The sequence below is a fragment of the Chiloscyllium punctatum genome, chromosome 36, assembly GCF_047496795.1.
Source record: "Chiloscyllium punctatum isolate Juve2018m chromosome 36, sChiPun1.3, whole genome shotgun sequence".
NCBI classification, from domain to species: domain Eukaryota; kingdom Metazoa; phylum Chordata; class Chondrichthyes; order Orectolobiformes; family Hemiscylliidae; genus Chiloscyllium; species Chiloscyllium punctatum.
The window spans coordinates 34,993,624-35,008,486 of record NC_092774.1 but is presented as its reverse complement, the minus strand read 5'-3'; the positions used below and the strand labels follow the sequence as shown (position 1 = coordinate 35,008,486).

At 47.3% G+C, this 14,863-nt stretch overlaps 2 non-coding genes across 2 annotated transcripts; both read right to left on the bottom strand.

Annotated features, from left to right (window-relative positions):
• Nucleotides 1–5,592: 5,592 nt before the first annotated feature.
• On the bottom strand, nt 5,593–5,664 carry trnae-cuc (transfer RNA glutamic acid (anticodon CUC)). The gene has a single exon. It is a non-coding gene; the product is annotated as a tRNA-Glu (tRNA).
• An 8,537-nt stretch (nt 5,665–14,201) lies between these two features.
• On the bottom strand, nt 14,202–14,273 carry trnaw-cca (transfer RNA tryptophan (anticodon CCA)). The gene has a single exon. It is a non-coding gene; the product is annotated as a tRNA-Trp (tRNA).
• Nucleotides 14,274–14,863: the final 590 nt, after the last annotated feature.

The window sequence follows — 14,863 nt, the reverse complement described above, 5'->3', positions numbered from 1 at the left end:
GATGTTTGGGAAATTGAACCTGTTTAAAAGATTGCCCTAAACTTGTCCCTTTGACCAAGTATTTGGTCACCTGTCTCATCTGTGCTCCGGTCTTGTGATTTTTAAAGGAATTCTCATAATGTTCATGTGAAGCACTTTGAGATAGTTAACTGTACCACAGGTATTATTTGAATGCAGCATGTGTCCCTATCTTAATATCTGAAAGTACAGGGTCATAGTTTAAATGTAGAAGACAAAACTGAGGATGATTGATTTTCTTTCTGAGGGTTGTGTGTCTTCTTCAAAAGGCAGTGGTTCAAAATCTTTAAGGCAGAGGTAGATAGGTTCTTGATAACCAAGTGGATGAAAGATTGTCGGGGATGTATTGGAATGTAGAGTTGAGGTTAAATTCAGATCAGCCATGATCTTACTGAATGTTGCAGCAGGCTCGAAGTGCCGAGTGGCCTACTCCCGCCCATTATATGTTTGTATCAAGCAGTCTGTGTCTCCCCTCTTATAGCTATGAACTGGGTAATTCCTTTCCAATATTGCCCCTTGTAGACAGTTAATTTCACACCGATGGCCCCCTATTGGGAGCAGGCACATTGTAGCAATTGCAGTATTTCTTGTGTTAATTTTGTTGCTTCTTACTCAGTGTTGCTGAGAATCTTCGAAATAAAAACCAAAACACTTCTATTATTATCGCATGAATAGAAGTGTAGGTTTGGATGTAACATTGTTGAATTAGCCATTCCCATCTTTTCCAGAATTCTGTGTTTAAGGCCCTCGAGTCTGGTTTCTACCCCTGAAACAGTTCATATCAAGGTCATATTTGACATCCCTTGTAAAGGTGACAGGGATGAACATTCCCTCGTCGACCTGCGGACAGCCTTGATCAGGGTTAATGACTGTACTGACCCTCTCCAGCATCACTCTATCCTCTGGGAGGGTATGATTTTAGCGTCTTCCGTTCTTATTTGTTTTACCGTAGCTGCTGGTGTTGGCATCTATACTGATGATATCCAACTGTGCCTGAACACCACTTCTCTCCCGACTCATCTGTCATTCATAATTTTCCAATAATCTCATCTGAATGCCTGCCCAATTTCCAGCATTGGATAACCATAAACATTCCCTTAGTTAAATATTGTGAAGTGTGAAGCCATTATATTAGTCCCCAAGTTCGACCTGAGCCCCCGTCCCCCCGTCCCCCCCCCGCCACACCCCCACCCCAGTAACTCTGTTGACAGCCTTCATGTCACATTAAAACTAGGAACGATAGATTCGTGAAGAGTCGGGGAATGAACAGTTGCAGGAAAAGGGCAGGAAAGTGAATGTGGGGAATGCCAGATCACCCAGAATCCTACTGAATGGAGAAGCAGGCTCAAGGGGCTGAATGGCATATTCCTGTTCCTATTTCTTATGGTTCCCGAGCCCTTCCCTCTGATACAGGACACTGACTTCAGTATGTGCCATTACTGAGAGTGCTGATGTTCCATTGTGTAATATCAACAACTTAGCAGCTGCTAAAACCTCTTGCTCCTTTGTTACCTCTGAACACAATAAGCCAATGTGTTCAGGGGAGGCGATGGCCGACTTTATTGTCACCAGACTATTCACCCAGGTAATGTTCTAGGGACTTGTGTTCAAAACCTGCCACGGCAGATGGTGGAATCTGAATTCAATATAAATCCGGAATTGAGAGTCGAATGATGACCTCGTTGTGGTTTGTTGTAAAAACTTATCTGGTTTCCTGCTGTCCGAACCTGGTCTGATCTACATGTGATTCAGATCCACTGTCAGCTGGTTGAATCTTCACAGCCCTTTCTCTCAAAACCTCCACTATAACCTCTCTACTTTTATACTCCATTTAAAGGTCAATCTCCCTTTTGCCTTCCCTATTAGTCGCTGTGTTCCCAGAAGCAGGATTGTGGTTCAGTTTAAAGTAGGTCCTATATCTCTGATTACATCGATACACAAGGCAGTGAAGAAAGGTTTAGGCACACTAACCTTCATCAGTTCGGGAATTGAGTATAGATATAGTTATGTTGTCGTTATACAGGACGTTGATGAGGCTGCACCTGGAATATTATGATCAGTTTTGGTCCCCTTGATGTTCTGACTTCTGACTTCTTCAACTCTGGGTTTGTGTTGAACTTGATGGGATACTTTGTGCAACTCAGCACGTTTAAACAGTATCGCTCAGAGGGATTCATGTGAAACTTTTCAGGAGGTGAGCTCAACAAGATTGAAGTATTCAAAGTTACTTGGACTCTATTTTAAACTTAGATCAGGACTAGTAGTCAGAGTCACATACAGCATGGAAAGAGACCCTTTCGTCCAACTTGTCCATGCTGACCTGATATCCTAAATTAATCTAGTCCCATTTGACAGCACCTGACGGCAAATCCTGTGGCAGCTCCTTTCATATAAGTACCAACCTCTGCATGAAGAGGTTGTCCCTTTAATATATTTCGCCTCTCACCCTACACCCATGCCCTCTAGTTCTGGACTCCCCCATCCCAGGGAAAATTCCTTGTCCATTAACCTGTCCATGCCCCTCATGATTTTGTAACCTCTATTAAGTCACTCCTCTGCCTCTGATGGTCCAGTGAAAACAGTCCCAGCCTATTCAGCCTCTCCCTGTTGCTCAAATCCTCCAACCCCCAGCAACATTCCTGTAAATCTTTTCTCACAGAGAAGTCAACGTTTCAATCATGAAGAAGGGTTAATTCCCAAACCGCTGTCTTCTCCACATCCTGGTGCTGCCTGGCTTGCTGCATTCTCCCAACCTCCTGCTTGCCTACTTCGGGTTGCAATATGTAGTGGCTCAGTGTTTACCACTGCAGGCTCACCGTGCCGGGGACCCAGGTTTGATTCCAGCCTTGGGTGGCTGTGTGTGAGGAGTTTTCATATTCTCCCAGTGTCTGCGTGGTCCTGTTTTCTTCCATCGTCCAAAGATGTTCAAGTCATGTGGATTGGCCATGCTTAATTGCCCATAGAGTTAGGTACATTAGTCAGAGGGAAATGGGTCTGGATGGGTTACTCTTCGGAGGGTCGATGTGGACTTGTTGGGACAAATGGCCTGTTTCCACACTGCAGCTAATCTCATCTGCACTACTTTTGTCACTAACGTATTGCTGAGTAGACTCGATGGGCCGACTGGGCTCACTTCTGCTCCGATGGTCTTGCGGTCTTACGTTTCTCTGGATCATTTCATTTGGCAATGTGCAGTCCCTGGCTCAATGAGCAGCAGTTTCCAATGAAAGCAAAGCTCATATGTTGGTTGAACTCCTCCAGTGTGGAAACAGGTCCTTCAGCCCAACACATCTGCACAGATTCTCCGAAGGGTAACCCACTCAGATCCATTTTCCTACCCTCCATAAATTGCACACAGACCCCTAAGGGTGGAAGTATTCCTGGGTTCCTGGTGCCATGAGGCAGCAGTGCTAACCCTGAGCCACCATGGGGTTGTAGTTGTAGGGGGTGGGACAGGCAATTGCAGTCCATCAGAAAACAAAAACAGCCCACCTACTCTCCCACTGCACCCACTGTCAGAACTGGCAACAGATTCAGTCCTGGGGGGTGACCGAAGGCAGCGTCACTGGTGGGATCTGATTGCTGGGAGCGTTGGTGCCCCCGCTGGTGCTTCCGCAAGTTGCAGGAAAACATGAACCTCTTCCCACACTGGGGCCAGCTGAAGGGCCTCTCCCCCGTGTGGACACACTGGTGCTTCAGCAGGGCGGAGGAATTGCTGAAGGACTTCCCGCACTCAGGGCAGCAGAAAGGCCTCCCCTCTCCACCCCCCATTCCCCCGTGTGGACCAGCTGGTACTTCAGCAGTGTGGAGGAGCGGGTAAAGCCCTTCCCACACTCGGGCAGGAGAATGGCATCTCCCCGGTTTGGACGGACTGGGACATCAGCAGGGCTGAAAAATTGATGAAAGCCTTCCTGCACTTCGGCAACTGAACGACCTCTCCCCCATGTGGACCCACCAATCGGCCAGCAGGTCGGAAGAAAGAGCAAAGCCCTTCCTGCACTCGGGGCAGAAGAACGGCCTCTCCTCAATATGGACCCACTGGTGTTTCAGCAGGTGGGAAGAACTGCTGAAGGCCATCTCGCACTTGGGGCCAGAGAACAGCCTTCCCTGGTGTGGACCAACTGGTGCGTCAGCAAGGCAGAGGAATCACTGAAGGCCTTCCCACACTCAGGGCAGCAGAAGGGCCTCTTCCCCTCTGTGGACCCATTGGTGCTTCGGAACCATTTCAAATTTCACAAATTCCGTCTGATAGGAGGGAGACTAGAATTGTACACAATATTTCAAATGTGGTCTAAAATGTGTCCTGTACAACCACAACACAACCTTCCAACTCCAATACTCAGTCAGAGGATTGCGAAAGCTTTCAAAACCCACAAAAAACAAACAGGAAAGAATGGAGGGTCAAACCGAATTTTTGAGAGTCACCTTGAAATATCAATGAGAAATCGGCAGAGAGGGTTTATTGGGTACCCGCTCTCCTTAAAAATACACTATATATGTAATTCTCTTGTGCTCTTCGTAGTTTCTCTGTGCTGCAGTGTGAAGTGGCTCGTTGAAATAATCTCCTGATGCAGCTTCGTTTGTAGGTGTTGGGATGATTGCTTCTGCAGTTAAGTATTTCGTTTGGGTCTGTTGGTTTTCTGTAGATGCCAGTTTGAAGTTCCCCATTGACTGTTCGCTCTACTGTGACATCAAGGAATGGCACTTTGTTGTTGTTCTCCTCCCCGTCAAACCAGGAGCCCCCCTTAGACCATAGTCTCCCTACTAGGAACACCAATATACAGATTAGTCAAAGGCCTCCACTGAAGGCTAAAACACCTCGTCGAAGATTCACTCCACTCCATTTACTCCATCCAAGAATTCCTGAACACCAAAGACACTGAGATTGAAGAGGATGGATTAATGTTGTCCTTTGACATAACAGTCCTGTTCACATCCATTAACATCAACGTGGCCAAAGAAAACTGAAGACACGACTCGAAGAACCAAAGACACAAACGCAGCATCAACTTCATCAGCAAAGATAGCACTGTCAAGCTCGTGGAATTGTGCCTTACCATCCACTTCATATTCAATAACAAGCCCTACAAACAAATCAACGAAATACGCACGAAACCTCCAGCATCAGGATTCCGAGCAGAAGCAAGAATGCAGAGACTCGAACAAACAGCCCTTCCAACGATCGAACCCAAACTTTGGGTCCGCTACAGCGATGACACTTTTGTCATCAAAAAATGAAACTAATTAGAGGAAACCTACAACACCATCAACAATCTCCTTACTGGCATAAAATTCACAAAAAAGGAGAACAACAACAAAGTGCCATTTCTAGATGTCACAGTAGAGCGAACAGTCAATGGTAAATTCAAAACAGCGTCTACAGGAAAACAATGCACGCGAACCAAGAACTTAACTACAGAAGCAATCACCCCTACACATACAAACATATCTGAATCAGGACACTATTTCAACGAGCCACGGCACACTGCAGCACCCAGGAACTACGAAAATCAAAAAATAACTGTACAGAGCATTTAAGAAGAACGGGGAGCCTATTAGCCCCCTGAAGACAGATTCCCTGACCGGGAATCGAACCCGGGCCGCGGCGGTGAGAGCGCCGAATCCTAACCACTAGACCACCAGGGATATACAAGCACCACTTGATAGCTCTACTGAAAATTACTTCCCTGCCCGGAAATGGAATCCACGCCATGGTCGGTCGAAGGCTTTCACCTGTGTATCCAACAATGTCATTTCTTGTATCCATTGCACCTGATGCAGTCTCCTCGACATTGGGGAGACTGGAGACTCCTCGCAGAGTCAAGTCACAGCGCTTGAGGGAACATCTCCAGGACACCCGCACCAATCAATCCCATCGCCCTCTGGCCCAACATTTCAAATCCCCTCCCACTCTGCCGAGGACATGCAGGTCCTGGGCCTCCTCCATCGCCGCTCCCTCCCCACCCGATGCCTGGAGGATGAACGTCTAATCTCCCGCTTGGGGTAAATTCAACCCCAGGCCATCAATGTGGACTTCATCAGTTTCCTCATTTCCCCTCCCCCTACCTTACCTCAATTTTTTTTTAGATTACTTACACTATAATCTCTTGATATTTATTCTGTGTCTTACCATCCTACTCAACAGCAACCTGATGAAGGAACAGCGCTCCAAAACCGAGTGCTTCCAACTAAACCTGTTGGACTATACCCTGGTGTTTGTGTCATTTTAAAACTTTGTTTCCAGTGAATACAGCCCGCACCTCCCTCTGTTGCCAGTAAACTTTGCAATGCCAATGAAACAATAGGCCTGCAGTCCTAAAAAATTTACAATTTCGAACAATACCATCTACTCATTCACTGTTCCTTCTGAGACACGACATTGGAAACTCGGTGCTGGTGGCTGAAAGAAATGAGAAGCTGTTGGATTTCCCAGCTTTCAATGAGAGTTTAAGGCTGACAGAAAGTTCAGGTAACCTTCACTGCGACCCAACTTTGTTGCAGCTTCAGATCTCCTAATCACAAGGCGTACAAAAAGTAGCTTTTCTAAAATAAAAGTACACACGCTCACCCCCACTCCTCCCACCACACTTTCTTTATTATTGGTTAGTTGAGTTGTCCCTTTGTTCCTGGATCCTTCGTACAGCCGGGTAAAGCATGCAGCTGGGACGACTGAGTGAATCCTTTCCAGCAACGGCAGTTTCCATCACTGAAAAGGACATGAGTAAATCAGCCGTGTTTTAGCCCTCTGAAAATGGTTTCATCCTTAGCTTCTGAAGTCCAGATTAATGACCGAATCCAAATTCTGCCATCTGCCGCCACGGGATTCGAACCTGAGACTCCCCAAAGCTGGGTTGTTCGCGGTGCTCGGCCATCGCTCCTTCCATCCCCCCTGCGATGGCACGTGAACGCGCTGGTGCCTCCACAGGTGGGAGGAGCAGGTGAAGCCCTTCCGGCACTGACAGCAGGTGAACGGCCTCTCTCCGGTGTGGACCCACTGGTGGGTCAGCAGTGCAGCTGATTGAGTGAACCCCCTTCCGTACATGGGGCACGTGAATGGCTTCTCTCACTTGTGGACCCACTGGTGCGTCTCCAGATGGCTGATCCGACTGAAACCCTTCCTGCACACCGAGCAGGTGAATTGCCTCTCCCCGCGGTGAATACGTCTTTGGGTTTCCAACACGGATGGGGAAGGGAATCCTTTCCCTCAGTCCCCACATTTCCACAGTTTCCCCATTGGGGGAGCTTTCCTTGTGTTGGTCTGGGTTTGAAATTACAATCAGAACGGGGACATAGTCTTTCCCACCGTCAGGGATGAGACTTTGATTCCCCCAAGCTGAGTAAATGGTGTGAAGCACTTTTCACAGTCAGCGCAATGAATCTCCCTCACTTGGTGTCTCAGTATTCTTCCTGCCACACCAGTGTCCAAAATCTCTCAAGCAAACAAAAGCAACCATGTCTTCTTGATTGGAATGGCTGCTGATATTCAAGTCCCAATGAATCAAGTGGCTCTGTCAGAAGTTGATGTATCATTTGTTTTCAGATTTCTTTCGGCATGTCTTCCTGCAAAAAAAATCACAAAATAAGTGGTCATTGTCAGTACACTTTAACGAACATAACATAGGTGGCAGTTTGTGTAGTTTGCCAGATGCCTGGTGATCACATAATACCCAGCACACAGAAACCTGAAATCCCTCATGCAGTCAGATAGGCTCAGGTGTGTTTAGAGGAAAACTTCATTCAAATCTAATCTAATCTAATCTTAAACTAAATACGTGTACATATATATATATCAATATGCCAATCCTTTCAATGCTGCTCAGTTCCATGAGAAACTACACTTTTAATTGTGAACATGAGGAAAAAAGCAATCATTTTCCAGGGTGCAAACTGCATACGTGTCAAACTGAGGGAATACACAAGGAAAATACCTAAAAGGGAGATAGAAAGTATTTGAGCACCTTTGCAGAATCTGCTCCCTCTCTGGATTCACTCCAGTTGCTTCAAGTAAACCTCCCTGGGGGTCACACAGCCCTGCATCGGGAAGCACTGGGATGGTCAACTACGACCAGTTTACATGGAGAACACATCTCCACAATAAACAGCCTCGAGACAAACTTCCCTTCCTTCCACTTAAAGTTCAAGTCCCCTCAAAGCGAAATTCCCCAGGTAAGTTTGGAAGAATTTCTTCCAGGTGTTCACTAATCATTTCTATGAGCACTTTGTTAAAGTTTGAATATTGCGAGTTTTGAAAATTAGTGATTCTGAGCGAAGTCACAGTTCGAAAAACAGAATGTGGGAATTTAGACAGAGTTTATTTTTTACATCGACGATATGTCTGCACAACAGCATATGACACGACAGCAGAGAAGATCTTCTGACGTCATTCTCAAACGTGCCTGCCACACGCCAGATGAAAAGCTGAATACTTCTCTGGAAAAACTGCCGAGCAATGCAGGAGAATGGCACAACGGGTGCGTGTTGGGACCGTAACCCAAAAGAGAGACCATTCTCTCCTATTCATTCAACGTCGCCTTTAGCAGCTTTCCCGTATAACGGCGCTCTGTTCTGCACCTTGCCTTCTCATCGGCTTCCCAAAAAAGCTTCGACATAAATATTTCACAATGATATACTGGCCCAATGTGCACAGTTGAGGTGACAACCTCTGAGTGGTCTCCTGTTCTCTGTATCCTATGTTGAGGAGGGCAATGCTTGTCACTGGCCACTCAGGTGTCAGAGAAAAGCTTCGAAACAGTGGAGGGATCCCGATTCCTGGGGACGGGACAAACAGCAGCAGGGAGACAGAATGAGAAGCAACTGTTCTGGAAACTCTTCGTCACTTGCAATTCTGAGAGCAATGTCAAATGTATTTCACACTAAGCAAGTGTCAGCTGGCTCAAGAGGTGTGTGGTGGATGAGGAATGAACCGTTCTTTGGCTTGTTGGTCTAGGGGCATAATTTTCCCAGAGAGTCTTTAACTGTACAGACTTGTGCGCGGTCGGGGATTCAAATCCCAGACGAGGCTGCGTCTCTTAACTTGATTTGTGCAAAAATGCCCGATTAATTTTCTCAAAAAGCACCTTCGTGAAACGAGGTTGGGCTGCCTGGAGTACGAATGGGGCAGTGAAATGGTTGGAGATCGCGTTGAACAGGTTGACGTGAGTGGTGCGGTGTGTGAGGAATGTCAGCAATAAAGGTCGATTGAAAAATTGGGCCAGCTCTCCTCGGAGAACCGAAGGTTTCCAAGTCAGTAGGAGCCTAGAAACAGGAAATAATGCTGTGAAAATGCTCCCATGCCTGAAAGGATCTATAGTGATTCGGCAGAGATTTAAAGTCACGAAGACGAGCGAATGCAGTAGATGAGGTTGCGGAAAATGTGCAGGTAAAGTGCTGCTTCACCTGAAAGGTATGTTCGAGCCTGGAAGGATATTCAGGAAGGAGCAGGTAAATTGTGCTTCTGAGTAAAAACAGAATGTGGCAATTTAGACAGAGTTAATATTTGCTTGTCGGCGATATGTCTGCCGGTGCGTGATGGGAGCATAAGCCAGAAGGGAAACCATCTTCCCTGAGAGTACTCTGTTCAGCATCTTGCCTTTCAAACTACTTCCTGAGTGTCTACATGCCCAGTATCATACCGATACTGTCGCGAAACTCACACCGTTCAAATTACGTGCTTTTGGAGGTCTGAGTGGTCTTCTCCTGTTCTTCGTCGGTTTCCTATGAACTGAATCGCAAAACCACTTCTCTGAGATGCCAATGAACTGATAACATTGAAACGCATACCTTGTGGTTTCGTGCCTTCCCTGCAGTAGTTCGCCAAGTCCGTTCCGACGTGAATGACAAGACGATCCGCATGTCAGAAACCGCATCCCGGGGACAGAATGACAAGCAGATGTTCTGGAAACTCTTTGCTGCTTGCAATTCTTGGAGCAAAGTGGAATGTATTTCACACTGAGCAAGTTTCAGCTGGCTCAGAGTCTCCAGTGTACGCTGCTCTCTTTCCCGCCAGCTCAGAGAGAGAACAATAGGAGGGACAAAGGAGTGAATAACTATCCGTGTGGGAGGGTGAATAACTGTTAATGGAGACCGTTAGTGGCTAACAATAAGTAGTGTGTCGTAGCAGACTATGTGATAACAAGGGCTCGTATGTGTGTGGTAGGGGTCAAGGACGTGGGGGATTTCAGGTCCTAAAGTCATGGAACTCGATCTTGAAGACCGGAGGGCTGTAGGGTGTTGAAGTGGAATATGAGGCGTTGTTCTTCCATCTGGAGCTGAGCTTTGCTGGAACACTGCTGTAAGCCTGAGACAGAGATGTTGGCCAGGGAACAGGGTGGCGTGTTAAAGTGGTAGGAAAGCAGAAGCTCAGAGCCTTTTTTCGCGGGCAGAACCGAGATGTTCTGCGAAGCAGTCATCCAGTTTATACTTGGTGCTCCGTTGGGGAAACGACAGTGTGAGCAGCGAATGCAGTAGACTAGGTTGCGGCAAATGTGCAGGTAACGTGCTGCTTCACCTGGAAGGTATGTTCGAGCCTGGAAGGATATTCAGGAGGGAGCAGGTAAATTGTGCTTCTGAGTGAAATCACGGTTCGGAAAAACACAATGTGGCAATTTAGACAGAGTTAATATTTGTTCGTCGGCGATATGTCTGCCGGTGCGCGATGGGAGCAGAACCCAGAAGGGAAACCATCTTCCCTATTCACTCAATGTCGAGTTTAGCAGCTTTCCCGTATAACGGCGCACTGTTGTGCACCTCGCCTTCTGATCTGCTTCCCAAAAATCTTCGACGTAAATATTTCACATTCATACACAGGCCCAGTATGCAGAGTTGAGATGACACACCCGTGGAAGTCTGCGGGGTCTTCTCCTGTTCTCTGTGCCCTATGTTGAGGAGGGCAATACTTGTCACTGGTCACTCCGGTGTCAGAGAAAAGTTGAGAAAGAAAACGGTTTAATTTTCTGCCAGTAGAGAGGGCCCGGTTCCTGGGGACGGGCAAACGGCAGCAGAGAGACAGAATGAGAAGCAGCTGTTCATACAGTCATAGAGATGTACAGCATGGAAACAGACCCTTCGGTCCAACCCGTCCATGCCGACCAGATATCCCACCCCAATCTAATCCCAGCTGCCAGCACCCGGCCCATATACCTCCAAACCCTTCCTATTCATATATCCATCCAAACGCCTCTTAAATGTTGCAATTGTACCAATCTCCGCCACTTTCTCTGGCAGCCCATTCCATATACGCACCACCACCTGCGTGAAAAGGTTGCCCCTTAGGTTTCTTTTATATCTTTCCCCTCTCACCCTAAACCCTAAAGCCCTCTAGTTCTTGACTCCCCGACCCCAGGGAAAAGACTTTGCCTATTTATCCTATCCATGCCCCTCATAATTTTGTAAACCTCCATAAAGCCACCCTCCAACCTCCGACGTTCCAGAGAAAACAGCCCCAGCCTGTTCAATGTCAACTGGAACTTTACTCTGAGCAAGACTCAGCTGGTTCAAGAGGTAGGGCGGGGGCAGGGACGCTGGCGCGCCAACCGTGTGGCTCGTTGGTCTAGGGGTATGTTTCTCGCTTTGGGTCTTCGTCGACGCAGACGTGCGAGAGATCACGCGTTCAAATCCAGGACGAGCCCGAGTTTCGTGAATCGCGCGAAAGTTCTCGCTTAATTTTCTCAAAAAGCACCTTCGTAAAACGAGGTTGGGCTCCCTGGAGGCCCAATGGGACAGAAAGCAGCGAAGTGAAATGATTGGAGGTATCGTTGAATAAGTTGACGTGAGTGGTGCAGTGTTTGAGGGATGTCAGCGATGAAGGTCGATTGGAAATTTGGGACAGCTCTCTTCGGAGTACGGAAGTTTGAAATCTGGCCCGATTGAAACTTTTCAAGTCATGCGAAGTCTAGACAGAGAAAGTAATGTAGTCAAAATGTTCCCACGCCTGAAAGGATCGGCAACGATTCGGCAGAGTTTTAAAGGCATGAGGAAAAGAACCGAAAGTGACATTAGGAAGAATGCTTTCGTACAGGGAGTGGTTGGGGTCAGTAAATCCCTAACTGACACTGACAATGAGGCAGATTCATTAGACGCAAACGGGAATTCGGTGATCATGTTTAAAGTAACAATGTGCAGAATTACATGGAGAAGGCAAGAGAATGATACGAAGAGAGACCCACGTTTACTTATTGTGTCGACCCAGCAGAGCGAAGGTAGGCCGCATGGCGTCTATTCAGAGTGAAATCACAAGAGAATGTGGGAAGTTAGAAAAAGTTTATATTTACACAGCCTCCATACGTCTGCGCAACACCATATAAGACGACAGCAGTGGAGAACTTTGACATCAGTCTCGAACGTGCATGCCACGCGCCAGACGAAAGGCTGAAGGGACCTGTGGAGCAGCCCGTTGTGCGTCGGAGTAGAGTGGCGCAGCGGGAGCGTGCTGGGCCCGTAACCCAGAGGTCGATGGGGCGAGACCATCCTTTGCTCTTGTTCAGTGCTTCCTTGAGCGGCTTTTCTGTGTGATGGTACTCTGCTCCGCATCTTGCCTTTCAAACAACTTCCTGAGCGTCTGAATGCCCCGTATCATACTGATACTGTCGCGAAACTCACGCCCTTCCAGTAACGTGCTTTTGGAGGTCTGAGTGGTCTTCTCCTGTTCTCAGCTGCTTCGGGAGGCTGCTGTCCCCATGGCTGGTGGCTCGTTCGTCTGGGATATGATTCTAGCTTTGGGTCTTCGAGCATATGCAGCCGTGTGAGAGTTCCCGCGTTCCAATCCCAGGCGAACTGTCATCCTTAAATTGACCTGAGCAAAAATGCCCGATGAATTTTCTCAAAAGCCGCTTCGTTAAATAAGATCGGATTGCCTGAATTAGGGACGGCGCAGAGCTGCTATTGCAGTGAACACGGCGAAGGGAAATACGTGGTGAAAGTGAGAACAAGTATTGCAGATTTTTCGCCCGCGCAATCCGAGTCTGAATGAATCCTCCACCTGTATTACGCTCAATTCTGAGGGTGATACTTCAGGAAGCGGGGAAGTGAAGTAATTGTTGAACCAGCAGATCTAAGGTGGGCTGCGTAACCTCAGTCTGCACAATTTCTGATTCTGAGTGAAATTGGAGTTGGATCAATAGAACGTAGGAAATATGACAACGGATATATTCTGCCCAACAGGATACTCCATCACAGCAATGAAGGTGTTTGACATCATTCTCGAAGGTACATGCCACAATGCAGATTCAAAACCGAGTATTCCTTTGAATCACGGAGTAATTTGTTTACAGTTATTCAGTTGAGGTGAGCGGAGTTGCGCATTGGGAACCACTCCAGTTGATAGGCCGAAGCCGTTTTCTCCTGTGTGATAGTCCCACCAGCACTCCAATTTGCTGTGCTTCCAGTCAGTAGATGCAGATTACTATCCCATACTGATACACGGGCCACGATGACCCAGCTGTGGTGACAAGCTTGTGAAGGGCTGAGTGCTCTTCTCCTGTTCTCTGTCGGCCTCCTATGATCCGAATCATCCAACCTCTCTTCTCCGAGATAGGAATAAACTGGTGAAGGTGAAACACATCAGTTGCGGTGTGTCCCATACGCAGGAGGCCCTGCAGTAATTCCCCACGCTATTTCACACAGCTGCATCCTCCCGGTGAATTACGCTTGGCAAAAAAAAGATTGAACCAAATCAGTGTCCGCCATTGGATTTTACTGACACCGTTTATAAAATTCAGGCTCACCGTTAATGTGGAGAGGGGCCGTCAGACTGTAGTTTCTGCTCCTTCTGTTGAATAAAGATAATTTTAACTGTGTCCAGTGAGAGGAAAGGATTTGCTGTTGGTGGGAAGCATTTCTATCTGAACTCGCTGTCACTCTCCTGATAGATTGAAACATAAAGCTGGGAGTCTCTGGATTATGTTGTAAAAATATCGGTATTGTGTTATTCACACCGCGCTGTCACCAACTGAACGAAGCGGCTGCCCAGAGGGAGGCGGCTGTGTTTGAATCCCGTGATGAACTGGGGGAGCTGAGCATTTCCCCAAACAATGGGCACACCACCTCCCTGACACAGTGTTCACAAATCAAACTGACAGCAAAGCTTCACGTGTGATCGAAAGTTTCCGTCAAGAAGATTTGACTCAACAGATATCCGGAGTGAACGTACTCCTTTCTTGATTTGAAACGGAAGAAGTTGACGTCAGTGAGCCTGACGTGATTCGAACACGCAACCGTCTGATCTGGAGTCAGACGCGCTACCGTTGCGCCACAAGCTCACGGATGACTTACTAGCTCTATTCTTCCTTAAGGGAGGTGATCGCACTGCAATGATTTTACGTTATGAGGAACAACGGAGATCAACAGTTCATGTCTGTTCTGTCTCTCCCCCTTCTCCTTCTGTCTCTCGAAACAATTTCCAACTCTACCTCACTAAAAAGCTGAAAGAACTGCTGATGCTGTATATCAGAAACAAAAAACAGGAGTTGCCAGTGACCCTTCCACAGAACAGATGGTGATCGGGAAAACGTTGGTTTATATGCAGGAGATATTGTGGGAGGAAGGCGGATGCAGTAAATGATAGATCAGGACAGAGCCCAAAGCGAGGGAAGAACTGTTGGACAGGAAAGGGAGTTGATAACGATCTGCGTGGGAGGGTGAATGGAGACTGTTCGTGGCCAAGAATAGGTAGTGTGTAATGACAGACTGTGTGATAACAAGGCTTGGTGTGTGTGGAAGGGACGAGGATACTATGGATTTCAGGCCCTAGAATTATTGAATTCGATATTGGGACCGGAGGATGTATGGTCCCCAAGTGAAATATTCGGTGCTCTTCGTTCTGCTGGTGCTGAACTTCGCTGGAACACCA